The sequence below is a fragment of the Pteropus vampyrus genome, unplaced genomic scaffold (assembly GCF_000151845.1).
Source record: "Pteropus vampyrus isolate Shadow unplaced genomic scaffold, Pvam_2.0 Scaffold4, whole genome shotgun sequence".
NCBI classification, from domain to species: Eukaryota; Metazoa; Chordata; class Mammalia; order Chiroptera; family Pteropodidae; genus Pteropus; species Pteropus vampyrus.
The window spans coordinates 21261886-21289779 of NW_011888785.1; positions in this window are offsets into that span (position 1 = coordinate 21261886).

Genomic DNA, 27894 nt, shown 5'->3' on the forward strand with positions numbered 1-27894 from the left:
AGAAAGAAAGAAAGAAAGAAAGAAAGAAAGAAAGAAAGAAAGAAAGAAAGAAAGAAAGAAAGAAAGAAAGAAAGAAAGAAAGAAAGAAAGAAAGACCATTGAAGATTGGGGAATGAATTCTAGAATTTCAGTAGTGAAAGTGACTATATAAAAAAGGAAGTCAATGGAACAATTCTGACAGTAAAATTTAGTGGCACCAATTAGAGATGATCATAGTAGAAATGGAGAGAAGTGTATAGGCTGCAGATCGATTTTGGACTTGCTGACAGATATATTCTCAGTAAGAGAATATATAGAATAATCCAGTAAAACTTCTAGATAGTTATTTGATGTTGTTACTATTTTCTTGAAATGGGAAAGACAGTGATGAGCAGGTTGAGAAATGGTAGTAGAAATTATTAGTTCTATTTTTATCTATTTTTAAGCTTGTACTCCCTATTAGAAATTCACGTGAAAGTATCAAGCTGTTAAACATAAAGTATAAACCTCAAATAAGTGGTCAGGGATGAATAAGTTAATTTGGGCATCATCATATTAAGATAACATTTAAAACAGTGTATAGGAGATTAATAGAAAGAATGCCTAAATAGAGAAGATAATGTATTAAGTAGAAAATCATAAGAATTTTGGACAGTTGACAACACAGTTGTAAACTTACATATTTAGAAGTATTATAAAATTTTTGAATGCTTAAACATATTTTTAAAAAGAAAGTATAGAAAATATTGAGGGCATATGGACCAAGGAAAAATAAAATATATATGTATTTTATTGAAGGACCACTATGAAAATTTGCTCTCCATTGAGAACTGATAAAAAGTTCTAAAAATTTTCCAGGCAAATTATAAAATGTTAACTCTTTAGTAAAAAAAAAAAGAGATCATTCTAAAATAACATGAGAAGAAAAGAATTTTGACAACTAATTATCTGCCCCCCTTTCCCCCTGCTGCCGCATTCTCTTCTTGGTTTAGAGATTAGTAGATATTTGGAATAATATTGAGGGTATTTTATAAATGTATAAATATAACTCCTCCTGTCAAAAATTTAAAAGATGCTTCAAAGAAAAGTCCTGAGAATTAACTATGTTTTCTTTATAAAAGAAGAGGTAATAAGTTGAATATTTGCACAGCATGCCAAACCAGTTTGCCAAAACATAAAGACTGGTAATAATTTTATTGTTGAGGATGCTGTGAACTCCATAAAGAGTAATATAAAACAGTTTGGGAAGAAATATTTTTATTTGACAAGTTTGTACCTTTTCAGGTGATTAATCTTTATAATAAATATTTTGAGGGTAAAATAAAAAGAATTGGATAATTGAAAATGTGGCCACAGCTAAGAAGAGACTTACATATTAAATATTGCTATAAAACCCATAAAGAGAGATCTATCCTTTATCATTTATAAGCTATTCTTTTAAGTTATTTATGACAGTGCTTATGTGGTATATTAAATTGAATTTTATAGATTATATTTATTATTTAGCTATTCTGAAGATTGATTAAATATTATATTAGCTAACCCACATCCCTCAAATATTAGTCTAGATACTTGCTCTACTTGGCTTTTCCTTGATCTGATGTAACTCACATTTTAGCCATTGGTATGATCAATAGCCACAGCCAGTCATATCTTATGATTATATATATATATATATATATATGTATGTATATGTATATATGTAGATGAAATCTGCTTTTGGAAATAAATATTTTTATAGATGACTTTGCAGAAGGTCAATTTACTATAAGCCAATTTTCTGAAAATCAGAGGATTAATTTACCTAATCAATTTAATGAATTTATCCATTTTTAAAATTTGCTTTACAGTCTTTAAAAGTGATTGCTCAAATATAGTTGATCAATTTTTATTTTATAAATGCTCTTTCACTTTAAATAATGTTAAACTTTTAAAAATTAAAGAGCCAAGAAGTGTTTTGTTGGTATATTTAATAAGCATAAATATGTACTTTAATATCACCATAAGAGTTGCCTTTCTCCACATCCTTGCCAACACTTGGTGTTCATTGATTTATTGTTGGTAGCAATTCTGACAAGTGTGAGGTGAAAAGTCATTGTGGCTTTAATTTGCATTTCACTGATGATTAGTGATGTTGGGCTTATTTTCATATGCCTATTGGCCATCTGCATGTCCTCTTTGGAGAAATGTCTATACAGGTCCTCTGCCCACTTTTTAATTGGACTGTTTGATTTTTCTGGTGTTAAGTTATATGAATTCTTTATGTATTTTGGATACATATTATTAGATGTATCATTTATTAGATATGTCATTGGCGTATATCTTCTCTCATCATTAGGTTGTTTTTTGTTTTATGGCTTCCTTCATTATAAAGAAAATTTTAGTTTGTTGTAGTCCCATTTATCTTTTTCTTTTGTTCTCCTTGCCTAGAGAGACATACCCCAAAAATATATACATATATTGCTGGGAGCAATGTCACAGAGTTTACTTCCTATGTCACAGGGGTGTAAAGTAGAGCATAGGGCATATACTCAATAATATTGTAGTAACTATGTACAGCATCCAATGAGTACTGGACTTATCAGGATGATAATTTCATGAATTATGTAAATGTCTAATCACTATAGTGTACACCTGAAACTAATATTATATGTCAACTGTAATTGAAAAACATTTTTTAAATATATTTTAAAAATTATTACCATCATGGATTCATTTATTATTTAAGGGAAAACACATATGATCACCTAAACAGAGGCAGAAAAATAATATTTGCTATAAATCAGCACCCAGTAAAAATATCAGTGGAAAATAAATTAGGTGAAAGATAGCAGTAAATGTGAGGTAAGAGCCAGGGTGAAGACTACCTATTCAAGATCTGGCAGCAAGAAGAAGTTCACATACTTTATAATTAATAGGTAAAGTATAAATTTTTGAGTTCCAGACTAAATGATTGGATTCTAACATAAGGTTGAACGCCACAAAGCTGAATGCATAGATTATACAGGATAGATGTTCTCCCTTGTCATGGTAGACATCAAAGGCAATTTCCCATCATGCCCACTTTCTGGCATTTGAAAAAGTTAGCATTCCTTCTATTTAATTCCCAGTCCTAAAATGTTCTATAAGTGACTTGTAGTATGAATATCAGTTTAATAAGAAAACTGCAATTTATAATTCAGATACATATTAAAGTAAACCTTTAGACTTTAAGGTCAACTTTAGACTCTAAGAAACTGAAAGAATAATATTTATGAACTGATTGATAGTAAAAGTATCTAATATTTTAAATAAATATGTTGGAGGCAAAGTTGCTTTGGAGATGCATCTATATCTAAATGACCTTTTGTGTGTGGTTTAGTAGATGATATTTTAAGACCTAGTTGTGAGCACAATCACTTAGGTAATTTTGCCCATGTACAAATTAGGAACATAATGAAAACTCTTCAGAAATATGTTGTGTGCTATAATGCAGCCCTGAGAAATTTTTTCCCACTCAAAATGTGAATCAAGTCCTATTGCTGCTGTAGAACTTCTAAGTATGCCAAATGTGAAAAGAATTCAGTGAATAACATATCTAGCCCATAGTCCCTCTTTGCCACAACATCCTAATTTCTATGGCTTCAAATAAAATGAAAAATAAAAATATTGTAGTACATTTTTTGTTGTTGTCTGTTCCCTACACAGATGCTCTTCTATTCTTTCTCAAATCACTCTGATCTTCATTTATGGGTCCATGAGGTTTTGATGAAAGTGACTCTATGCATACAGGATTGAAGTATCTTACCTTGTTCAGAGTAATCAGCATTTTCAATAACCTAGAGGGAGTGATTAGTTTTGTGTATGGGGGCGAGGCAGCGGGGAGCATGTGCTTTAAGCCATTCCAATCAGAGCAAAAGTCAAGATCTTTGATGGAAATGATGGCTATGTGGTGAGGATGATACTTGGAAATGTCTGGAGCCATTTTTGTTACTTTGTAGGAAATCAATGTTAAACTAATAGACAAAGGTAGCAATGAGAAAAATCTTAGAGAAATGGAGCTTGATATCATTGTGAAATATTGGAATAAGTCTTGCTTGAAGATATAGTTTGGTTTGGGTTAGGATCTCTGTTACTATAGTTTGTAAAGTAGTCTAAGTAGACTGAAAACTACTCATTTTTAATAGAATCTTGATCTAAAAATAAATCATGTGGTATATAATCTTAGTGACAATTTTGATAAAACAAAAACAGATCAAAAAGAAAATAAGATAAATTATAATTTCTTGAGTAGAATACAGATTTTGTTAGAATGTCCTTAAAGGGATATGTATGTGTGTATATGTATGTGTATCCTCCCAGGACTGCATTGAAATTATAACCAAATTATGAAATAATCAATGTGGAGAATCACCTGAAGTCTAGGTGATCATAATACCTACATCTAATGATATAAAGGAGCCACATCAAACCAGTAGGAGGGGAAAAGTTCTGAATCAGGCTGATGCTGCACCCATGGGTGGTGGAGGATCACTGGGAGGAAGAGTGAGGCTGCAGAGGCTCTCCTGAAGGAGAGGGCGTTCTTGGTCTTATCTGGGGGCTCCCCAGCCCGTGGTCCCAGCCCAGGTAAGAGGAGATTCCAACAACTCTGACTGTAGAAACTAGAGGGGATTCCGGCCATCTGGGTGAGATGGAGGTGACTGAGCCCTTAGAAGTCCCTTTGAAGGACCCAGGCAAAGGTTTTTTAATCTGCGGACACTCACCTGGACATTGGTGGTGAGTCTGAGGTTCACACAGAATTCATTCTGGAAAAGTCTCTATTACCTGGAGTCAGAAAGAGGGCTGGAAAGGCAGCCACCATTGTGCCTTAGTGTGGCCCCCCCACAGACCGTGCCAGCTTGATAGTGCAGACCCCTCCCACAGAGCTATTAGGAGATGCTGGTCTGAGGGGATCAGCCCACCTCACCTAACCTTCAGACTGCTGGGAGCAGTTGTTTATGGTTGGCTGCCAAGCCCTGAGCTGAGTGATTCAGAGCGAAGTATTCGCAGTGGGGCAGCCAATGTTGTGAGCAGCAGTAGTAGCAATTTGAGCCCCATTTCAGAGATAAGGTCAGGCAGATCGCTGCTGCCAACATGAACTTGGGGAGATATTGGAGACTGGTGGATCAGTCTCAGACAGTAGTTGGTCTTGCTGTGATCTGGGTCATCTGTGGGAACTTACAACAGTTACCAAATTTCCAGCAAGACTGAGGTTGTTTTCATCTGACAGCCACTGTCTCTCTGAGACCCCGCCCCACCTAACTTGCAGACTGCCCGGGGCATGTATTATTGGCTTGCTGCCAAGTTCATTTCTGAGTGATTCAGAACCAAGTGTTCACAGAGAGGTGGCTATCCTTGTGAGTAGCCTTTCCAATCTCAGCAAAAGCTGCCAGCTCTGTAAGCTACATTTCAATTCCCAGCGGACAACCATTTCAATGGAAAATATGGTGAAATGAGAGACGTCCACAGATCTCTCTCTTTGAAAAAACAATAAGCTGAACATCTAAAACTCACAAAAACACCCAAACTTCATACCAGCACATCTGAGCGTGGGATTTGCACATAAGAGCTACCACAGGTACTTTAAAGCATTATATAAAGCAGGGATCCAAGAGGCTTAGATGCCACCTACTAGAAACCAAAAGAAAAGAGCATTCTTTGCAACAGACTACAGTCAGACCTTTATATAATAAAACTTCTTTCTGGAGAACAGCATAATACACTTCCATTAATGCCCAGGCAAAGAAATAGTCTATTAAACACCATTAACAACCAAGGTGACAAGGCAGCTTGAAAAGAAAGACAAAAATCTCCAGGAAATAAGCTTACAGACATAGAAATATGTGACTTAAATGACAGAGAATTTAGGATGGTACTTCTGAAAAAACTTGATGAGATCAAAAACAAATCATATTAAAAATTTCAAGAATTGAAAAAAATAACTAGATGAGCAGAGCAAGGAGATTGAAATCCTCAGAAAGAACCAAATTGAATTTCTGGAGATGAAAAACACATTGCAAGAGTAGAAAAATGAAATAGCAAGCTTGGGAAATAGAGTCAACCAAATGGAGTAAAGGATCAGTGATATCAAAGGCAGAAATCTAGAAATGCATCAGAAGGAAGAAGAGAGAAACCAAAGAATGAAAAATAATGAAAGAGAAATACAAGAACTAGCTGATACCATCAGGGGAGGAAGCTTAGGAATAATAGACATTATCGAAGGCAAGGAAAAGGAGTAGTGACCACAAAGCATTTTCAGACAAATAGACGAGAATTGTCCAAATCTAAGGAATGAGCTGGAGCTTGGAACTCAAGAAGTCAACAGAATACCCCATTATCTCAACCCCAAAAGGCCTTCACCAAGACACATTGTATTAAAGTTATCAAAAATCAACGACAAAGATAGAATTTTCAAGGCAGCCAGGGAGGAGAAAATGCTAACTTATAAAGATAAATCCATTAGATTATCATTGGACTTCTCAGCACAAACCTTACAAGCCAGAAAAGAATGGAATCCAATATTTAAACTATTAAGTGAAAGGAACTACCAGCGTAGAATAATGTATCCAGCTAAGCTCTCTTTTAGATATGGAGAAATAAAGACCTTTTCAGACATACAAAAATTGAGGAAATTCTCCAATACAAGACCTGCACTACAGGAAATAATGAAAGGAATCAGTTCACCTAAAACAAAATAACAACAACAAAAAATACATAATTACAAGTAAAGTGAATAACAGGCAAATAGAAGCAGAAGAGTGCAACCATTACTAAGAACAGGACACTATAGCTTAAATAATAAGAAGTGAATTGTTATAACAAAATAGTAATAAACGTTCAGCATACATAGGGACAAACTGAGACAACAATGACTAAATAGGGGAGGATTCAAAGATCCAAATTTGCAAAGGGGAATGGAGATAAGGCACGCACAGAAGAAAAGGGACGACTGTATATATATAACTATCCTTTTCATATTCGTAATGGTAACCACACAAAGAAGATTCAGAGCTGAAGTATATAACATAAAACAAGAAGATCTATAGGGAAAACCCATAAAAGCCAGCCAAAATAAAGAAAACAGAAACACAAGGACAAGGAAGCAATGGAAACACCGAGCTACCAGAAAGCAAAAGATAGAATGTCTATAAGAAGATCTCATATTTCAATAATCACCCTGAATGTAAATGGACTGAACTCACCAATAAAAAGGCACAGAGTTGCAGAATGGATCAAAAACAAAACCCAACCATATGATGCCTCCAGGAGACACATCTCAGCTCCAAAGACAAATATAGACTCAAAGACAAATATAGACTCAAAGAAAATTATATTTCAAGCAAATGGCATTCAGAGAAAAGCAGGAGTATAGATACTAATATCAGACAAAATAAACTTCAAAATAAAAAAGGTAAAGAAAGAGACTGAGGGACATTTCATAATGATAAAAGAAATCATGCACCAAGAAGAAATAGCACATTAATATCTATGCTCCCAATCAGGAATCTATAAAGCAATTACTAACAGAACTAAAGGGAGAAACAGACTAAAACACTATTGTAGTAGGGTATGTAAATACCCCAATGTCGAATATGGACAGATCATCCAAACAGGAAATCAATAAGAAAAATAACGTTCTTAAATGGCACATTAGACCAACTAGACATAATTGACATTTACAGAGCCCTCTATCCCCAAACAGCTGCTTATACATTCTTCTCTGGGGCACATGGCACATTCTCAAGAATCAACCACATACTGGGACACAAAGATAGTCTCAACAAATATAAGAGAGTTGAAATCACACCAACCATATTCTCTGATCATAATGTTTTGAACTAGAGATCAGCTGCAAGAAGAAGTCAGGAAGAACCACAAATACATGGAGATTAAACAACATGTTACTGAAGAATAACTGTGTCAGAGAAGAAATAAAAAGAGAGATCAAGAGATACATAGAAACAAATGATAATGATAGTACAACATATCAAAACTTATGGGACATGGCAAAAGAGGTCATAAGAGGAAAGTTCATATCATTACAGGCCTACCTCCTAAAACAAAAACGAGCTCAAATAAACAACCTAATGCTTCATCTTAAAACACTAGAAAAGGAAGAACAAATGAAGCCTAAAGTCAGCAGAAGGAAAGAAATAATCAAAATTGGAGCAGAAATAAATGAAATCGAAAACAGAAAAAAAGAAAAAGAAAAAAGAAAAAATAAATGGAACGAAGAACTAGTTATTTGAGAAGGTTAATAAAATTGACAAGCCCATGGCTAAAATCACTAAAGAAAAAAGAGAAAGGACACAAATAGACAAAATCAGGGATGAAAGAGGGGAAATTATGACTGATATCACAGAAATACAGCGGATCATACAAGAATACTAAAATTTAATAACCCAGAAGAAATGGACCTAGAAGAAATGGAAAAATACAACATTCCTAGATTGAATGAAAAAGAACTGGAAATTCTAAATAGACTGATCAGCAGTATGGAAATTGAAACAATCATCGAAAACCTATCAAAAAGTAAAATGGCTTCACCAGTGAATTCTACCAAACATTCAAAGAAGATTTAATACCTATTCTCCTCAAACTCTTCCAAAAAATGGAAGAGGAGGCAATACTTCCCAACACATTTTATGAGGCCAATATTACTCTGATACCAAAACCTGGTAAAGATAACACAAAAAAAGAAAACCACAGACCAATATTTCTCATGAACACAGATGCAAAAATCCTAAATAAGATACTAGCGAACCGAATACAGCAACATCTTAAAAAGATTATACGTCACGATCAAGTGGGCTTCATCCCAGGGGCACAGGGATGGTTCAACATATGCAAATCGATTAATGTGATATACCACGTAAACAAATTAAAATGTAAGAATCATATGATCATATCAATAGATGCAGAAAAAGCCTTCGACAAGAAACAGCATCCATTTATGATCAAAACATTTCACAAAATTGGTATAGAAGGAAAATACTTTAACATAATAAAGGCCATCTATGACAAGCCCTCAACCAATATTATACTTAATGGTGAAAAACTAAAAAAACTTTCCTCTAAGATCAGGAACAAGACAAGGCTGTCCACTATCGCCATTGTTATTCAATATAATACTGGAGGTCCTAGCGAATGCAATCAGAGAAGAGAAAGATATAAAAGGTATCCAAATAGGAAATGAAGTCAAACTGTCACTATTTGCAGATGACATGATTCTCTATATAGGAAACCCTAAAGACTCCACAAGAACACTGCTAGAAACAATAAGCAAAGACAGTAAAGTTTCTGGTTACAAAATCAACGTTCAAAAATCCATAGCCTTCCTATAATCTAGCAACAAAGTGTCAGAAAAAGAAGTGGAGAAATAATTCCTTTTGCAATTGCACCAAAAGAATAAAATACCTAGGAATAAATTTAATAAAACATGTGAAGGACCTATATAATGAAAACTACAAGACTCTATTAAAAGAAATCTAAAAAGATACAAAGAAATGGAAAAATATTCTGTGTTCTTGTATTGGAAGAATCAACATAGTTAAAATGACCATATTACCTAAAGCATTATACAGATTTAATGCAATCTCCATCAAAATCCCATTGCCTTTTTTTAAAGAAATAGAACAAATCATCAGATTTGTATGAAAGTACAAAAGACCCTGAATTGCCAAAACCATACTGAAGAAAATAAAAAAAACGAGGCTGGAGGCATCATTCTGCCTGACTTCAAATTATGCTACAAAGAGATGGTAATCGAAACGGCATGGTATTGGCAGCAAAACAGACACACAGACCAGTGGAACAAAATCGAGAGTCCAGAAGCAAATCCATATTTATATGGGCAACTAATTTTTGACAAAAACCAAAAAACATATAGTGTAGAAAGGAAAGCCTCTTCAATAAATGGTGCTGGGAAAACTGGAAAGCCTCCTGCAAAAGAATGAAACTAGACTGTTGTCTTTCGCTACATACCAAAATTAACTCAAAAAGGATTAAGAATCTGAATATAAGACCTGAAACAATAAAATGCATAGAAGAAAACATAGGAATTAAACTCAAGGAACTTGGACTTACATAGCATTTTATGAATTTGACCTCAAAGGCAAGAGAAGTAAAAGCAAAAATAAATGAATGGAACTACATCAAACTAAAAAGCTTCTGGTCAGCAAAAGAAACCAACAAAGTAAAGAGACAACCATCAGAATGGGAAAATATATTTGCAAACAATTCCTCCGAATAGGGCCTAATATCCAAAATATACAAAGAACTCATACAACTAAATAACAACAAAAAATCAAATGATCCAATCAAAAAACAAGCAGAGGATCTGAGCAGACATTTCTCCCCAGAGGACATACAAATGGCCAACAAACATATGAAAAGATGCTCAACATCAATAGCTATTAGAGAAATGCAAATCAAAACCACAATGAGATACCATCTCATACCTGTTAGAATGTCTATAATCAACAGGACAAGTAATAACAAATGCTGGAGAGAATGCAGAGAAAAAGGAACCCTTATACACTGCCGATGGGACTGCAAATTGGTACAGCCACTATGGAAAACAGTATGGAGTTTCCTCAAAAAGCTAAGAATTGATCTACTATATGATCCAGCAATCCCTCTACTGGGTATTTACCCCAAAGACTTAAAAATCATATCCATAAAGATATTTGCACACCAATGTTCATAGAAGCATTATTCACAGTGGCCAGGACATGGAAGCAACCAAAGTGTCCTACAATTGATGATTGGCTAAAGAAGCTGGGGTACATACATACAATGGAATATTACTCAGCCATAAGAAGAGATGAAATACAGTCATATGCGACAACATAGATGGACCTCAAGATAATCATGCTAAGAGAAATAAGTCAGATAGAAAAAACTGAAAATCACATGATATCCCTTATATGTGGGATATAAACTTAAAAGCAACAAATGAACAGGACAAACAAACAGTGACTCATGAACATGGACCATGGACTAGCAGTTACCAGAGTAGGGGGTGAGGGAGGAGTGGGGAGGTAGATGGGGTAAAGGGGGTCAAATATAGGGAGGTAAGGGGAGGGTGAATTGGATAAAGGGGATCAAATATATGGTAGCTGAAGGAAATTGGACTTTAGGTGGTAAACACACAATAGAATATAGAGATGTTAAATTATAATGGACACCTGAAAATTTTATAATTGTATTAACCAATGTTATGCCAGTAAACTTAATTAAAAAATGTTCATTTCTCATGTAGAATATCTTTCTAATCTAGCACAATGTGTGTCATGATTTGCTTTTTTAAGGAAAAAAATATGTGAGAGAACTACGAGATCTAGTACTGTCATTAAACTTGCGTGAAAATATGTCGTGATTTTTTTATAGTGAAAAATCACAGCTACTGCTAAACCTGTTAAGCCCTGTTGCCTACCTTGATAACGGAAGGGGATGCTAAATTTTATGAGTGATTGTGAAATAAATATATAATCTGACATACGATTTCAAGGACCCTCTGAAATCTACTCAAAGACCTGAGGTACAACACCCTAGGAAACTTACATTAGAATTCTGGACCACTTTGGTTTCTATATCTTGGCCTTCACAATAATCCATTTGGTGAACAGAAATCTATGTTTAACCTTCATATGTCATTGCTTTCACCAGGATACCATTTCTCAAATACTGGCTAATTTCTGAAGAACGGGGTCTTATACTGTACAATGAACAGGACAGTTCCTAGAAACAAAAGGTCACCAAATATAACAAACAAGGCAACATAAGAAACCATAACTTAAAACTGGGGCTCTGTGAAAATCTAGCAATCAATCTTGATGGATAAATCAAATTTCCTGAGTAGACTTGATAAGGAATACCCATGGAATATTTGTGAAAAGAAGCCTGAGCGCTAATGTTATATCTTGGCAATCATGTTAGCTTGGGGCTGTCATCATATTCGAACACTAAGATAAAATTGTCCTTCTTCCTATTGATTGTTGGTAAAATGGATCATGTCAGTTATACCTCTGTGATTGACTTTCTTACTTTATATTATTTAATAATTTTAATCTTTAACAAAGCATTATACGTACACATTTTAAAATATCAACTAAACAAAAGATTCTCAAGTGGATCTCTTAGCTCCCAAGAGATGACATGGATCACCTCCACAGACTTCCTAAGATCTGGCAGAGTAAAGTTTGAAAACCAGTGTTTGGTGGCCAACAGACATGTCCCTTGCTAACTGTAACAACAAACTCTAATACAAGGAAACGCTAATTTGCTCAGTAAATATTTATTAGTTTTGCTGAGAATATAAAGTTAAAATAAATAAAAGGACAAATAACAAAATAACTGAACATTCTAATAAGAAATTAATCCATTCTCTTGTAGCTTACAGGGTAGAACAGAGAGAAGAAGAAAAGAGGAAGAGGGAGAGGGAAAGGGAGAGGGGAAGAAGGGAGCAAATAAAGGAGGGGGAGAGAGAGAGAGGGAGAAAGAGAGAGAATTCTAATTCCTAATGCATACAAGTTTTCATTATTCATCTCAGGGGATCTAAATGACATTAGATTGCTTCAGGAGAGCAAAGACAAGCCTTTGTAACTTTGAAACAGCTTCAGACCATGATGTTTTAGGGTAGACTACAATTCAGGCTATACAACCCAGAGTCGACTTTAAACAACTGAATATTTGCCAGAAACAGAGCTGTTGCCAGGACAGGGAGAGTTTGAAGTGTGGTTTAGCCACAGTAAGGAAATACCACAGAAATGAAATGTCTTGGAAACTGAGAAATAAATGAAAGATTGTCGTGGAAAGTTTAGAGAAAACTTCCCTTGAAGTGGTACGTGGGTTAAAAGATACAAATACCTCAGCCTTGGTATAACTGTCTTTGGACCGTTATGTCTTCCACATGGTAGAGAGTGCCAAAGAAAACCAAGCAAAGCTCCTCAGCTCCTAACAGAAGGAAGAGAAAAAGAACTTTTTTCTGTTGCAATTAGACAGATATCTGTTGAATGTTATGAAAACCTGTGCACTTAGGCAACGATTCAAGAGAAATTCTACCAAATGTGACAGGAAACATTCATTCATTTGTACATTTATATCCAAGCTCTTTACATCTCCTTCGTACACCAGATTGCCTACTGGTGTTTTTATTACTAATGCAGTTATTCAGGTAGAAAAGAGAAAATTAGAAGATAGAATTCTAAAAAGCAATTAATATAATAACACTGCATTGAAAGCATGGCCAATCTATACGTTAGTTTTCTATTGCTCTTTAAGAAATTAAGACAAATTTAGTAGTTTAACACCGCACGTATTTATTAGCTCACAGTTTGGTATGTCAGATGTCTGGGCACAGTGTGACCAAGTCCCTGCCCAAGCTCTCACAGGCTGAAAATCAAGGGGTCAGGCTGCCATACTCATTTGAAGTTATAGTTCTCTTTCAGCCTGATGGTGCCACTTAGCTCTTTGTGGTTGTCAACCTCAAGACTTCATTTTCTTGCTGGCTGTCAGATGGAGGCCTTTTTTTTTTTTATCTCCAAGAGCCATGGGGCATCCTCCATCTTCAAAACTAGCAACAGAGAATCTCTTTCACTTGGAATTCCTCTAACACTTAGATCTCTCTTACTGGGAAAAAGTCCAGTTCCTTTTAAGGTCTCACATAATTGCATCAGTCTTAGGCAGGGTATCTTCTCTTTTTAAAGTCAACTGATTTGAGGCCTTAATTACATCTGAATAGTCCCAACACAGCAGCACCCAGGTTAGAGTTTCATTGACTGAAAGAAGATGTATATATATACTAGGGCTGGGAATTCTGGAGGCCATCTTAGAATGCTGCCTTCCACAAACAGATATATTGATATGTACGCATAGGAAGATGTGGTGGATTATCTAAAAGATTCAGACTGGGAAATTCTAAAATCTCCCCCTTTGGCAGAGTTGACTTGTTACCCTTCAATGAGCTTGCCTCATATTTTTAATTTGAGTTAGCTTTTTATGAACCTTTTATCTTTCCCAACTATAGTACATATCTGGCAAGTACATCTTGTTAACATGTGCCACTTTAGTTGAAAACGCACAGGTAATCAAAAATGGAACTTACTAGCAAGACTTGCCCTGACTCAGAATATCATTTTTTTATATCTACAAATTGCTATAATCATAGTTAAGTTTCTGATATTCATGTTAAAACTTAGTGTGTACAGTCAACTAGCGGTTATGCAACAAAGGAAGAGTTTTCCTATTTTCTTCAGTTTTTAGGTCCCCTGGGCCAGAGCCCCAAAAAACTGAGCTTCTAGAATTTTAATTTCAGGATGCCTCATAACTAGAGGAATGGAAGATATTCGCGGGTATATTTTAGGATAAGAGTAAGGTGTATTATCTGCATAAGTGATACTTTTGCTTACAAAAGGCAGTACCACAGTGAATCAATTCCTGAAATTTCATAGATGTTCCAGAAGGATGGTATGTCAGATCAGTGTTACGAGCAATGGATTAAGTGATTTGCATTCATCATCTCATTTAAATCTCAAAACTTGACAGCATTTTTATCAACATTTGATAAATAAAAAAACTGATCTGTGTGATTTTTAACAAGTTATGTAACATATTTAAGTCTCAGTCTCCACATTTGTTAAATGATGATAATAATAATAATTATCACAGTATATTATTTTATTAACATTCGTTTTCATAACTAGCCTGATAGATTGAAGGTGTTGAACAAATAACTGTTGAATTGAAGAATAAATTATTAAGGAAAACAATGGAAAGAGATTAATTAGTAACTGTTTACTGAATCAGTGCTCACTTAAGGAAAAAATTTGTCAAGTGAAGAGCTTGTGTTTCACCACTGAGATTTCCTTCTGTCATTAGTCCTTTGCTAAGGCATCCAGTTTTCTTCTCTTACCTCTCTTCTTCCAAAATGTATTCAAACTGCATGTTTCAGCATCAGTAATTTGCATCTCGGTATGAACTAAAGGCAATATACATATATACACATATGCATACATATATATCAGTATTTTTATGTTGTACCTTGTATTTATCTAATAAAATACTGTCATTTAAAATTAATTTAGGATATTAATATATTAAATTGATTATAAATCATTTAAAAATTATTTTGAATCATTATTGCTAATAATTAACTCATTCTAAAGCACTATGTATATTAAAACCTTTATGATAATAACTCATTTAATCCTCACAACTTATAAGGGGGTGATTATAATCACACAATTTTACAAATAAAAAGATTAAAGCATATAGAAATTAATATGAAATAACCTGATCAATATATGACAGTCAATTAGTCAAGAATGTGAACCTGGAAAGCTTGATTTTATCGACTGTTTTAATATACTGCGTTCCACAAAGAACATCATTCAGTAAGTGCAAATACGTGTATGGTTAAGGAAAAAAAAACACCTCCCTTCCATCTTGAAGTATGTAGTTCCCTTTGCCAGGTGCTACCACTGTCATCAGTTGTTCACATCCTTCCAGAGATATTCATAGACATAAAATTAAAATGGTTGCACATATATCCTCCTTTTTTTCATGTAAAAAAATTCTGGGGTTCTGAGCATATTAATTTTGTGTCTTAAGACCCTTTGTTGCAGTATATAAAATGTGTACTAAACCATAAAACTAAAAAAATCTTTTGTTCCTTTGCTTCACAATTTATTTTAAAAAACTGTGACAATTTTGAGATTTTACCATACTTACAAACTACCTAATTTGGCTAGTTCATGGATGCTGGCAGAAGACATGAGACTCCTGGATCAGACAGAGGACTTTATTATTCATGGCTTCATTTTCATGTCAGTTCTCCTTGTCCACAATGCCAAAGGGGTTAATGAAGAAAGGCCCAGGTGGATGTGGCAGCACAGTAGGTTTGCATCACAGGTAAGAAATAGCAAGCTGAGGGAAGAACCCAAACTTTTTATAATGGGCTGCAAGCAAACTAGACTGACTTTTGCTCTGGAGGAGACACTTTCTCAATCTTACAAGATTATTCTATATACAAGTGCTCTTGAAATGAAAGTCCAGAGCTGACGGGAAGTTAGTGCCTTTGCTTGTAAGAAAAATACAAATGTGACAGAATCATGAATAACCATCACCCATACTTACTAATTGTGGAACTTTGCATGCTTCTTTGGCTTTCTGTGCCTCCTTTCCTAATCTGTAAAACAATAATATCTGTTATTTATTTTTCTAAGGATGAAATAATATACTTTAAATTTCCTTGTGAACTGCAAAGTACTCTAAACAAATATTACTGTTGTTATATCTATCATCCTTGATCTCACACATATAAGCACTTTTCTCTGGTCAGCAAGTACATAACCAATTGGACAGATGTTAACCTTGGCAATATACTAAGACATGTTCGCCTGGGGCGCAGTACAAATTAAGTAAGAGAGATAGATTTAGGGTTGTTTAGGGCCCAACCCAGGAAGAGTTTTAATAAAATTTAATGAATTACAGGCAAGATGTTAATTCATTATTAGAAAAAGAAATTGAACTCCTAAAGGAAGAATAGAACATACATGTCTCCTGTTAATGCCTGCATATTTTCAGTATTTGATTATGTGTTTCATACCAGTTTACAATGATATGAAAAAGTTTAAATAACATATGGGGACATAAAGATTACTTATATAAATAAAACCACCCAGTTGATCTTATCCATGCATAAAAGAAGTGCTCTTATTCATACTAAATCTGATTTTGTGTAAAAAATACTGTTTAATTATTCCAGTTTGTCATTTAATATATTGTTATTTAATATACTGTTGCACATTTTGGGTTTACTATTTATAACTATCTTCATTTAATAGATTTGTCATTTTTAGTGTCCATATTTATACCTTTAAAATTCTTTCTTAGAGGAATTTATTAACAAAATAAGGTTTAACTAATTATGTCTTTAGTTACATGTCTTTTAGGTTTATTTCCCTATGGAGAAAATAAAAAATTAAGTCTGATGTGTTCACTTATCAAATGAATGAGATACACATTTACTTTGTTCAGTTAATATATAGAGAAGTTAGATTTCTTTCTCTTTCTATAATATTTGAACTTAAGAAGGATAGTAAAAAGCTTTCTTAATTATAACAAATTCCTGATTTCATAAAATTCCCAGAAGCTTTTTAAAAATGCAAACTGACTTTTAAAAGATTTAGGTGGTCTACTCTTCTCTTTCTCCCACAGTTTGCTCTGACAATATTTAAATATATCAATCATATTTGGATTAAAAAATATAATAAAAATATATCAATATCGAAAGAACTAGCCAGAGAAAGAAACACATTACTCTCTTCATTCAATTTATGAGCTGATCAGACACAAGGTTAAGTTGTGAAGAACATGAAGCACAAAACAAAAAAGTAGTTGCGTGTGTGTGTCTGTCTATGTCTGTGTGTATGTCTATGTCTGTGTCCGTATGTATGTCTTTGTGTATGTCTGTGTGTGTATGTCTGTGTGTATCTGTGTATGTATCTGTGTGTGTCTGTGTATGTATCTATGTGTTTGTCTGTATGTATGTCTGTGTGTGTGTCTGTGTCTATGTGTGTGTGTTTGTGTGTACGTCTGTGTGTGTGTCTGTGTGTGTGTGTGTGTGTATGTGTTTTATCAATGCCAGAAAGGACTAAAGTAATTAAAGTAAAATAAAATGGAGCAGTACCATTTTTCCTACTTTTCATTTTATTTAATTAGGAAGTACAGCACATGCAAAAAATATTGTATATAATTACAAGTATAGTTAAAGCAATAATAATAATAATAAATAAAAATCAGCATAACCACCACTCAAATTTAAAAATAGATTTTTTCCAGTACCAAAGAGGACTCGATGGCCCTCTTTAACAGAATTTAAACACTTTCCCAGTGCCCTACATCCTTGCCCACCATGACCCATTTTGGCAAACATATGTAATCTTCCAAAATAAAGAAATATCTAGTTATAAGCTTAATAAAACACATAAAGAAATTTTATGCTATTAGTACTGAGTGCTGAAAGAGATCAAAGAAGATCAAATAAATGGAGAGACCCACTGAGTAAATGATTGGAAGACTCCATATGGTAAGATGTCAATCCTCTCCAAAACTGATATACAATTTTAAGACAAGGCCTATCAAAATTCCTGCAAGATTTTTTTATACACATAAACAAGCATATTATAAAATTTATGTGAAAAATTAAAGAAACTAGAATAGCTAAAACAAATATTAGAAAAAAAGAATAAATGGAATAAATCACCTTACCTATTGTTAAAACTTATTATATAACTACAGTAATCAAGATGTGGTGGTATTGGCAGATGAAGAGACATGTAGGCAATGAAACAGACTAAAAAACGATTAGAAATAAATCATGTATTTAAATACAAAACATAAAACTATAAAACTTCTAGAAGAAAACAAAAGAGGATACCTTGGAGTCCCAGGGCTAGGTGAAGAGTTCTTAGAAATAATAACAAAAAATTTGATCGCTAAAGAAAAAAAAATGGCAAATTAGACTTCATCCAAACTAAAAACTTGTGTATTGTAAAAGACTCCTGTAAAGTGGATTGAAATCAAGCCACAGACTAGGTAAACCACATATCTGGCAAAAAGGATACATATCTAGAATTATAAAAAACTCTCCAAACACAACAGAAGAAAATAAGCTATCCAATTAGAAAGCGAACAAAAGATATAAACTCAATATAAACATGAAATAAGTATATGAAAATATCTTCAACATGTTAGTCATTAGATAACACAAATATAGCAGCAGTGATATATCACTGCATATGTAATAGAAAATGAAAATAAAAAATAGTGACTATTAAATGTAGGTGAGGATGCATAGAAACTGAAACCTTTTTTTTTATGTTGCTGGTGGGACTGCGAAACGATAGAGCCACTCATGAAAAGGGTAGGGCAGTTTCTTACAAATGGAAGCATGTGGATACTCTATGAATCAGTAATCACATTCTTGGGCATTTGTCACAGAGGAATGAAAACTTACATCCACACAATACATACATAAATTCACACATGCATACATACATGCATGCATACATACATACATAAATGTCTGTACATGAATGTTCATAGCAGCCTTATTATAATAGAAAATTTCTTAACATCAATCCAAATTGATGTTAAGAAATTTGGTGAATGTGTGAACAAATTCTGACACATCTATACAATGAAATACCACTCACTAATAAAAAAATAATGAACTATTAAAGACATCTAACAGCCCGAGGGGACCTCAAAAGTGTTATTCTTAGTAATATTGAAAAAAAAACTCAATCTCATAATGTTTCATACTGTATTGTTCCATGTATAGAACATTTTTAAAACAAGAAAAAGATAAAGATGGAGAACATATGAGCAGTTGCCAAGGGACAGATAGAGTGTGTATGTGTGTGTGTGTGTGTGCGCGTGATGGGGTTGGATACAAAAAGATACCATGCTAGAGTTGGTTTGTGGTGATGAGACTATTCTGTATCTTAATTTTGGTGATCGTCACACAAATCTATACATGTGAAAACATTCCGAAGAACCGTATGTTCCCACACATCAATGCAGATTTTTAAATTTTGAGAAGAGTTAGTGTAGTCAGCAGTAACATGTCATTTCCTCATTTTGATATTATACTCCATCTATATAAGCTGCCACTGTTGGGGAAAGGTAGATGAAGAGTGTACAGAACTCTGTACTGTTTCTGCAACTTCATTTTAGTCTATGCTTCAAAATAAAAAAAAAAATTTAAAGCTTATTGTAGTTATCTAAAATGAATGAAAATATTTATTATTCTGTGTTTTTTAATTATGTGAGTGTGTGTTTGTGTGTGTGTGTGTGTATCAAGAAGAGTGATCAAAATATAATATCTACTAAATCTTGTTATCCTTTTTGGACTACATAGATTATTGATAGTAAATATGTGTATTCCTGTGTTCACATATGTGTGTTTCTATTTATATACACATATAATCTAACATGTGATCTCTATCAGAAATGTATAAAACTAGCACCCATTTCTAAATGTTTGGAAATAAAATTAGCCTCATTAACCTAAATTATCCCTTTGTTACTAAATTTAGTACTCTGTAAAACTCTTACTCTTGAAATCAAATATTCTGATTTCAAAAAAAAAAAACTAAATCCCAAATTTCTCTGCAGATGCTGTGACTACACTACAGTGTTCTGAACCACTCACAAAATGTTTTCCTCACTTGCTTTTTGATTTTTACAGTATATTAGAAAAGAAATAAAGCTTTTAATGCACTTAGACTATCTAATTAGGAATAGTATTGGAGGAGAAATTACCTAGTCTCTCATTACAATGTATACAAATTGCTGATATGAACTTTTTTCTGAGAACAAAATTTGAAGTGAGAGGAATGGGAAGAGGACAGGAAGCTCCTGAAGAACGTAAAGAAGAGAAGCGTAGTGAAGACAGATGGTGAAGTTTTTATAATGGAAGCTCAAGTGTTGCTTCCATTTCACTTTTAGCTGGGACAGGTTGCACAGTTTTGCAGTTTAATAAACTGGTTTAAGTACCAGGCCACTTAAGCAATTGTTCAGGATCGAAATCCAAAAAGGGGCCTAAAAACCACTAAAATGTAAACAGAGTCTTTTTAGGTGGAAGAATTATATGAGGTTGGGGAATTCTATGACAATTTATTTAAACAGATGAGTAAAAAACTGGAAAGTCTTCAAGTATCAACAGAGAAACATTAAACTATCTTCTGAGAAATGGACCCCATTAATTACAGAATTATTTGCTTTGCCAAATAGAATATGGGACTAAGGGTAAAATATTTGAGAAGATAGGAAGAGACTGGTTGTGCCCTCCAATAAACAGCCCTTCCTCCTTTTCTGCCACAAAGAAAACAACCTCTTCTACATAAATATTGAGTAGAATAAATATTGAAAGCATATGATTTGAAGGGATTTGAAAGAACGCCAATATATCAGCTCACCTATGGCGTCCACATGTCTCTGTCCAGCCCCAATGGTATACATTATATATCTGTGTGCAAACACATCCACAAACATACAAATATACAGAGAGTAGTTTTTTTAATGGAAGAGAATACTGCTGACAGTGCAACATCTTTCCTGAAAATGGCGGTTTGGGATTTCACACTCTCTCATTTGGCCTTCCTACTTCATGTCTAACTCTATTCTTAGTGCTGGCACAGAAATGTGCTGCATGTACATACAAAATATTTATATCAGTTTAGGATTTGGTATTCTTCAGTGTGCTGGAAACATGCCACATGGCAAACAGACTTAACGCTTACACAACAGAATTCTTTCTGATCGTCTCTCTTCCCTTAGTATAAGATCACATTCATTTATTTGTTTTTACAAACCCATGTAGCTCTGTCTACTACAGGCTGGCAAGACATTTCAACAAAGCAGAGCATAGATAAGTAAAAGTTTCAGGTCAATTGTTGATGGCTAAATTTATTTTTTTCATTATGGAAAAAAACCATTTTTTCTCTTTTCTTTACAGAAAAGTGTATATATTTGTGTATGGTAATGCAATCTTTTATTAAAAACTGTTATGAATGAACATTCAAGAAATATTTCTATTCTCATTGCCTGGATTTTTATTTTTTCCTTGGTTGCAATTTATTTTTGAGAAATTATATGCATTTGTATTATATACATAATTGTAATATATATATGTATATATTCTCAACCAGAAATGAAACCAGAATCAATATTAAGAGAATTAAATGATATACATTTGTCTAACTTTGCAGAAAAGAGAGGCTGAGAGCAATATTTGTTTTTTTCTACTAATTTGAATATACTCTTAAAAATGAATTTACTTTCTTTTGATGGTTAAAGTTTTAAGTACTACTTCAAAAAGTCTCTGAGATCATAGCTATATTTCACTAGCCAGTCATTTTTTTATCCATACACTTGACAAATATTTGTTGCTTAAATATTGATCACTTTCCTAAATTCTAAATAGAAACACAAACATGGTCCTCGTGAAATGTATGAACTAGTAAATAAAAAAGTCATTAAACAGACAAACACAAATATATTGTAATTATAGTGTAATAATTGCTATAATGGAGAATCATAAGCAATTGGGTTTAACTTTGTAATAGTTGCCCTTTCTCTTCAAACTCTCCAATTTCTCTACGATTAGAATTTAGTTTCTAATGTAGATTTGTCTATAGGGAAATAACGTTTCTTTACAAATTGAAAATCTAGCCCTCTTGATAGCTTTATTATAGATTATAAAATCATAAATTGGTGTTTTGTGTTTATGAAAATGTAGGAATTCTTAGTTTAATGAATATAATTGCAAGTACGATAGCCTTCTCTGCACTGATGGGGTTTATGCCCCGTTTCTCTGTACTGCTCTTTCTGCCAACATAGTTTAGTGCAAGGTAGTAATAAAAAATCAATTCTGAAAGTAGACAAAACAACTAAAATGCCATTAAGATAGTATATTATTTATTAGACTTTAATAAATAAAGCCAGTAATGTGTCACACAAATGTTTGAGCTTCAAAAATTTTAGTCATTTTCCAGTTCTGTACATTATAAGTCACATTCCAAGCACCCAGTACTTAATTTTCTCTGCTAAGCAAATTAATCTAGTAAGATCTCATGAATTATATACAGCATGTAGATATCAAATGATAGTTATGCAAAGTTGTTTGGACTTATTTAGCTTTTTCTTATGTTTAATAAAAGAATTAAAATATCATTGCATTAGTTTAATTTTAGGAATGATTTCCAATAATGGAGCCAAAACTGTAATACTAGTGTTCCTAGGTGCATGTCACTCTGGATTCCCTTAGCAAAAATGTTACAAAACTGATTAAATCTGAGTCTAGCACATTTACTTAGGTGGAAACCTGTGCTATATTTTCATTAAACAGATATATTTAAAAATACAAATATGACCTAATTGAATAATGTACTTCCCTTCTCAACACTATGAGTAACTGTCAGATACTTGATAGGTACTTTTAATGTCTTAGTGGTATTTTTATTATATATTTTACTTATAGTTGAATGACATATGGAAAAAACTGAAGTCTAGAAATATTAATAGATTGACCCATATTTACTTATAGCTAACTAGTAAATTCAGGACCATAATTAAATGTCCTGGATCCCAGCTTACTGCAGTTAGTTCTTTGAACTATATTATAAAACATTATTAGAAATAATCACTCTTAAGAATTATACCTTTTATGGTCCACCATACTTTTCTTCCTTCTTTATATTCCTACTAAAAATCACATATATAGTACATAATAGAGGGAAATGAAAAGTTACTCTGATTTTTAAAATAATTTCTATCTTCATATGAAAGATTGAAGTTTTTTTTTAAGGAAATTATTCCATTTATAGTTTCTTCCAGAGAGAATGGATGTAATTGTTTTCTTGCTGCCAAAGCGGCCCATCAAAACATTTCTGTTCTAAATAGAACAAATTGCATTTTCGGAACTTCAAATCGAAGTCTCAAATACAGGTTGATTATTTTTGTGCCACCCTTTGCGGAAGGAGGAATTATTTTTCTTAGAACACATTTAATTTTCTATGAATAATTTAGATATATAAGTCTTAAGGAAATTGAAAGATAACTTATTTGTTCATTGTTTATGCATAAAATATTCTGTTTTACAAAAAATAGAATTAGTTTTGTTCTTTCTAGTAATTGAGTTTGAGATTTGCATTCTATATGTTTTTCTTTCTAAAAGGAAGTGTTCACTGATTTAGTAGAGGTTTTTTTTATTTTACATTATGAGCTTACGGAAGTTTTTTTTTTTAAGTTCAATTTGATTAATAGTAAACTCTTAAAATGTCTTTGCATGATGAATCTGTTTTTTAAACATTTCAAAAAAAATAAAAGAAAGAAAATCTTTACAGGAAACTGGCCTCAAACACACTATGGATCTGCCTAGAGAAGAAAAGAAGTCCTTAAAAAATACAGCTAAAGGACATCAGAAAGAAAAAGTAAATATTTTTTATCTGAAATCTAAAAGAATATTTATTATTCTAATATACTTTAGTTGTTTTTCCAAGGAAGGAAGTATGATTACGGTAGTGCTAATATGGGTATCTCAGATTTTTAGAGTTAGATCATTCTTAAATATTTGTTGATTGTTGCTACGTAACTAATTAAATTTGAAAAAGAAAGTACACTATGACCTACAATGTTTTATTAAATTATATATCATTAAATTATTTATTAAATTATATATTTATATACTTATTAAATTATGTTATTTTTCTCTTCCAGTTGAATCGAATTACTTATGAATAGAGTTTGTCTTATTCTTTTGTATGCTTTCAGCAATTATGAGAGTGACAAGTACAAAGTAGTTAGTCAATTAACTCATTACTTGCTTTTTTTAACATCTTTTAAAATCTTTTTTTTTTTCAGAGAAGTTTTAAGTTTACAACAAAATTGGGAGGTGGGAACAGACATGGCCCATATACTCCTTGTTCCCATATATACAGAGCCTCCTCCATTATCAATATCACTCACAAAATTGCACTTTTTTTTTTTTTTACCAAGGATGAACCTATATTGACACATCATAATCACTTGAAATTCATAATTTACTTAAAGGTTTACATTTGGTGCTGCATATTTTATGGATTTGAATAAGAGTATTATGACATATATCTATCATATCATACAAAGTATTTCAATGCCTTAAAAATCCTCTGCGCTCTGCCTATACATTTCTTCCCACCCCCTTCCAATTCCAGTAACTGCTGATCTTTTTATTGTCCCATAATTTTGTCTTTTCCAGAATGTTGTATAATTAAAATCACAGTATGTATCCTTTCAGATTAGTCTCTTTCACTTAGTAATGTACATTTCAAGGTCTTCCGTGTCTTCATGGCTTGATCATTTCTTTTTAGAATAAGATTCTAGTATCTGCATATGCCACCCTATATCTACTCATCTAATGAAGAATGTCCTGGTTGCTTCCAAGTTTTGTCAATTATAAATAAAGCCACTATAAACAATGACATGCAGGTTTTTGTATGGACATAAGTTTTCAACTCCTGAAAGTTCTAAAAAGTGTGATTACTAGATCTTATGGTAGGAGTAAGTTTCCTTTTGTAAGAAACGGTCTTCCAGAGTGGCTGTATCATTTTTTATTTCTACCACCAATGCATGAGAGTTCCTGTTGCTCCATAACCTCTGCAGTATTTGATGTCAGCATTCTAGATTTTGGGCATTCTAATAGATGGATAATGGTATCTCAATATTGTTTTAATTTTTATTCCCTCTGATTACATAAATGGAGCATCTTTTCTTATGCATGTTTGTTATCTGTATATCTTTGGTGAGATGTCTGTTAAGGTCTTTGGCACATTGTTAATCAGGTTATTTGTTTTCTTATTGTTGAGTTTTGCAACTTTTTTGGAAAACAGTTCTTTATCAGATGTAACTTTTGCAAATACTTTCTTCCACTCTAGATTTTGTCTTCTAATTCTGATATTATCTTTCACAGAGAAGAAGTTTTTAATTTTAATGTTGTCCAGCTTATCAGTTATTTCATTTGTGGATTGAGTCTTTGATGTATCTAAAGGCACCACCATAGATTTTCTCTTATGTTATCTTCTAGGAGTTTTATAATTTTGCATTTTACATTTAGGTCTATGATCCATTTTGTGTTAATTTTGTGAAGGGTGTAAGGTCTGTGTCTAGATTCATTTATTTGTATGTGGGTGTTTTTACTGTATTTCCTTTTCTCCTTTGTCAAAGATCAGTTGAATATATTTATGGGAATCTGTTTCTGGGCTCTCTGTTCTGCTCCATTGATCAATTTGTCTATTATTTTACCAATAGCACAGTCTTGATTACTGTAGTAACCAAGTAATCAAGCTTTATAGTAAGTCTTGAAGTCGAATAGCATGAGTCCTCCAACTTAGTTATGTTTGTTCAATATTGTTGGCTATTCTAAATCTTTTGCTTCTTCAATTTGTCAATATTCATAAAATAACGTTAAAATTTAGATTGGGATAGCATTCAATCTATAAATCAAGTTGGTGAGAACTGATATCTTGGCAATTACGAATCTTTCTATCCTAGAACATTGAACATCTCTTCATTTATTTAGTTCTTTTTTTTATTTTGTTTATTAGAGTTTTGCAATGTCTTAATATAGCTCCTTTACATATTTTATTAGCTTTTTTTTTGGTGCTAATGTAAATTACATTGTATTTTTAATTTCAACATTCACTTGTTTATTGTTAGTATACAAAAAAACAATTGACTTTGTTTATTAACTATGTATCCTTCAACCATGCTATAATTATTTATTAGTTTCAGGAGGTATTTTTTTATTTATTCTTTTGGATTTTCTACATAGATTATCATGTCATCTGTGAAGAGTTTTATAGCTTTCTTTCTCATCTGTATACCTTTTATTAACTTTTCTTGCTTTATTGTTTTATCAAGGACTTGTAGTGTGATGTTCAAAAGGAGTGGCAAGATGGGACATTTTTGCCTTGTATCTGATCTCAGTGGGAAAGCTTTGACTTTTTCACCTAAGTATGATGCTAGCTGTAGACAGTCTTTATCAAACTGAAGAAAAGATCCCCTCTATTCCTTACTGATAGTTTTTATTATAAATAGGTATTGAATTTTGTCAAAATTTTCTTTTACATCTATTGATATTATCATGTGAGTTTCTTTTTTTGTCTCTTGATGTAATGGATTGGTTTTGTCTTTAAAATGTGAACATTTTCACTAAACTTTTGAACATACCACAACAAAGGGTAGATCAACATAAGGTTCTGATCTAGACAGAATCAATGTTTTACAGAAGATTTTCAGAATGTCTTTATAGTGATAGATGATATAGGATTATATAGGGGTTACAGTAGAGAATTCAGAAGTGTATGATATAAGATTGATTATTCTGAAAATTTAAAAATTCATATTATTTGAAATCAACTCAAAAGAGGTCTAAAGTATTAAACTTATAATTATATATCTTATAAATTCAGGATTTAGAATGAGGAAAAATGGAGGGTGAAGGCAAAACCAATAACATACTATCAGTGTATACTTTTGTTGAACAAATAAGAGCAAATAATAAGTTTCAGGAAAAAAATACGTTAAAAAGGAAAAAAAATTAAAAATTGTGCCAAAATGCAGCTATTGCCATACCAGATTGCTTAAAAATTTAGGGAGAAATTACCCTAGGTACAGAATTAGTAAAGGGTGTATATGAATTATATTAGAAAGTTAAGGGGGTGTTCTTAATTCAGAGTTTTCAGATGTTTGATTACAAGGGTGAACTAGAGACATGTTTATAATTATGTCATTGTTACAGAAGAGAACAACGGGTTAGGTGTTAGCAGTCAGAGAGTGCATAAAAGGTCAAGGTAAAGATAGAATGTATTGATAGAGGATGACAATTATGATCTCTTTACTACTTTAGATAAGATCACTTGGGGACATTTGATTTCATGTTCACCGTGTAAAGTTCTTAGAAGTTGTCACTCACATCCTTACAACAAGAAAAAGTTGGACAAACTTAGAATCAATTATTTTTCTTGGACCTATCAGAGAACTGAGGTTTAAGAACAAACCAACATCCAAATATCTGGAGAGAGTTGGGCACATTCAGAGAGATACAGCACCCAAATTCTGCCTTACCTGGATCAGAGTCATTGGAACTATAACTGATAACAACATTTAAAAGGTAATTTTAAGGAATTACTGAAGACTGAATATGGGCAGCAAGAAAATGAGAAACTCTTGGGGCCATAGTCTTAATCATTTTTCCTTCAGAAACTCTGCTAGTTTCTCATGGTGAGGGTTTGTGAAGAATGTGCTCATGACTATGGGGAGTGGGATATTCTAAGAGCATTAGGAAAT